Source organism: Macrotis lagotis, chromosome 1 (assembly GCF_037893015.1).
Source record: "Macrotis lagotis isolate mMagLag1 chromosome 1, bilby.v1.9.chrom.fasta, whole genome shotgun sequence".
Classification (NCBI taxonomy): domain Eukaryota; kingdom Metazoa; phylum Chordata; class Mammalia; order Peramelemorphia; family Peramelidae; genus Macrotis; species Macrotis lagotis.
The window spans coordinates 30,252,124-30,255,655 of NC_133658.1; the positions used below are offsets into that span (position 1 = coordinate 30,252,124).

Genomic DNA, 3,532 nt, shown 5'->3' on the forward strand with positions numbered 1-3,532 from the left:
AAGAGAAGTTTTGATTACTCTCCTGACATGAGCTCTCCTTTGTGTTCCCTAAAAGTGTGGGGAAAGTCCTCTCCCATTGCAGTGACAAACTCTCTCATCCTATGGTTCCATCGTGCCCTGGGACTGTCCAAGACTATGACCAGTATATAGGCAAAGCCACAGCCACTTCTGTGTCTTATTGGAACTAACTCTTTGGAAGATTATCGTCTCAATCTGATTTCAGTATTGATCATATGGTGATGTTTGGAGGTAAAATGTCGACAAGAGTATTTTATATGACTAGTGAATTGTTATAAGAAAACTCTATTAGTCTCTGCCCTGTTTCATTCTGGAGAGGTATATTATTGTTCTTTCCCAGTCATTTTAGATATGCCCAAATTTTTGTGACTGGATTTTAATTGGCAGATCCTGGATTGGCTCATCATTTCCTTTTATCAACTCATTTTACAGATGACGTTCTGAGTCAAATACAGTTCAATGACTTACCCAGAGTCACACAGCTTTGCAACTCATGAAGAGTCCAATGTTCCAGTCACTGTAGCCTGGAAACATTCATGAATACAAAAACAATTATCAAGAAGGGGAAGTAAAGCGAATTAAGAAAAGGAAGTTTGGAGGAGCAGCTAGGTGGCACAGTGGATAGAGCACAGGCCCTGGAGTCAGCCTCAGATACTTAATAATGACCTAGCTGTGTGGCTTTGGGCAAGCAACTTAACCCCATTGCCATGCAAAAACTAAAAAAAAAGGAAGTTTAGAAATTGTTCTTCAGCAAATGTAGGGAAGAGTCATCAAACTTGGCACACATGCTTTCATGGACTAAGAACTGGGGAAAGAATGTGGGCTTCAGTAAAAGCAGACTGTGTGGAGGAAAGCCCTATTACTTTGCTCCTCAAATGCCTCTAACAGCTCATCTATATCATTTTCCATGTCACCTGTGAGCTGCATACACTGACAGACCTCACAAATGAGAAAGGCTCCTAGAGTAGCTTCTTCCTCGGTATCCTCAATGTCCACGTTAATCACATGAACTGGTTGGCAGGTCTCTTGATCTCTGGAATTTAAAGTTTCTATCACATCATCATAAACTCTCTCTTCACAAGTAAAGATGACATCAAACAACTCTTTTGAGTTCTGGAATCTTTCTGGCCGAGGCTTGATTCTTTTATTTCTGCTCAACATATTCAGAATGCCATTTTTTGTGTAGAAACTTTGGTCTTTCTTAAGAAGATCATTGCACATCTGATGATATGTGGTTTTGAAGTCATAAACATTGGGCTTGTCTGGTGTAGGCCCTGGAAGCCTTACGCAAGTTCCAGTTCCAAAGGATTTGACCCTGAATCCCTTTTTCCTGAGGATGCTATGGATTTCCATGCTCCTGTTCTGGTTATTATAGCATACAACAGCCACTTTCAGTGGGGAAGATGGCATGATGGCAGAGCAAAAGTCCAGATTTGTGGCAGAAGCAACAAGAAAGGGATTGTGGGCACCCTGTAAAGGATAGAGGTGAACAGCCACAACCACAGTTATGTGAGCAGCTGCAAACCTGCCAGTTGTAGGAGACTGCTTTGGAGACTTCTGGTGAGAGATTTTCCTGGGGCTTTAAAGTCTGGAAGAAAAGGAGTGGAAGGATTGGGACCCCACCCCATAAAGGTGTGAACTTAACCCATTGATCTTCCCCCTCCCCTACAACAGAAGGATGATATTGGATTATCAAATCACTGTTTTCACAAATAAAAGAAAAACCTAGAAGGAGTAGATGACTTTTCCACTGGTACCTGCTAAGATATTGAAAGAGACAGGATTCAACTAACTGCAACCTGAATCCAAATCCAGAGCTCTGAAAAGTAACAACTTCATGGGCATTTAAGCCTTAGGTCTACAAGACTTTAGGTCTTGACCAATTGGCAGTAATTGATTCTAGAGTTTATTTAACATTTTCTGTGGTGTGATAAAAGATGAAGATTGTTTTAAAATGATATTATCAAATTGTAAACATCGGTGCATGTATCCATTGGGTTTGTTGCTATAGTGACACCTGCTGCCTCACTTAATAGATTGTTCTTTGGGGGCTGTGACTGTTTTATTTTTATCATTGTACCCTAAGAGGCTAGCAAATTGATTAGCTCTGAGTAAACTTCTAAAACTATTTTTTGATTAAGTTTTTTTAGAAAACTACGGAATATATGAGTTAATGTGAAATACTTGAACATGCTCATTATGAACATCTTAGATCAATTATTCATTTTCTTTCCCCAGACAAGTGACCCAAATTAAAAAAAATACTTGAATTATTATATTTTGATTTACTCTCTTTCTTTTGTAGTTCTGTAGATTTATACATTGTTGCTCTGAGAACAATTTAACAGATTGCTAAATTGACTACTCAAATCTAAAAGAGTAAGAATCAATAACTCAGATCTTTTCTGCAGACAAAATATTTTGTCTATCAGCAAAATTTCTAATATCATTGTTTTTCCTCAAAAAATGATGACACATACAAAAGAAATAGATTGAGTGGTTCTGCTCAACTCACTTGGGTTAATTTGAGACAAAATGATAATTTTGGTACCAAGTAGTTTGGATGACCAATTCTGGGGAAAATTCTGGAAATGACTATTTTGGAGAAAGAAACTGGTTGCAGTGCCATTTAAGACCTTCTTCCCCCCACCTCATGACAATTCCACACAGTATTGGAGAACACTTGGAGTCCCTTTGTCTAGCTGCATCACAATTTTGCTCTGTGTTTCATGTTTCTTGTACTGTGTCTGTGACCCAGTGTTTTTGCAATTCAGGAAACCTTGATCCAGCTAAGGTAAGTTTGTTGAAGGAATTAGTGATAATATAAATCATGATAATATCATCTAGAGAAGGATGGGGCTTCAGAGGTAAATTAATTCAAGCATTCATTTATAAATGTGAAAAACTTTACTTGGTCATAGATACACAATACAGAAAAGTAATTCAAAATCACCTCTGTTGAATTCACACCTCTCTCATACTCGTGCTTTTCTGATTGAACTTTCAGCTCTGAACATTTTTACTTTCCTAATATGTAATAAACTCTTGGAGTTTAGGGATTGACTGCCTTTTTCATATCAAAAGCCTGCTACTTAGTAGATCCTTAACAAATATTTATTAACTCTTGAGATTCTGTATTGTTTTCTAAGACCCCCATCATGAGGAATGCATCACTTTTATTTATTTATTTATTTATTTGTGTTGGATTTATTTATTTATTTAGACTTAGATTTATTTATCACTAATTCCATAGTCATAGTCAAATTAATTACACTCACTGCATCTCTCTTTATCTACAAATTGTATATATTTTATAAAATCTTTAGATCCTTCAACTCCAATGTTTGTGATATTTTAATTATTTTAAGCACGATTTTACTGTAATTCAATTATATGTATGTGTGATCATATCATTTCTATAATGTACTTATAGCTCTATATTTCTTCATGTAGATCCATAGATAACTCTCATCTATTCAACTTTCACAATATTCTTATTGATGTCACCATCTTT

General features: G+C 36.6%; 1 pseudogene; it reads right to left on the reverse strand.

Annotated features, from left to right (window-relative positions):
• Positions 1-843: 843 nt before the first annotated feature.
• On the reverse strand, positions 844-1,428 carry LOC141512966 (RNA polymerase II subunit A C-terminal domain phosphatase SSU72 pseudogene; annotated as a pseudogene).
• Between the last annotated feature and the right edge of the window lie 2,104 nt (positions 1,429-3,532).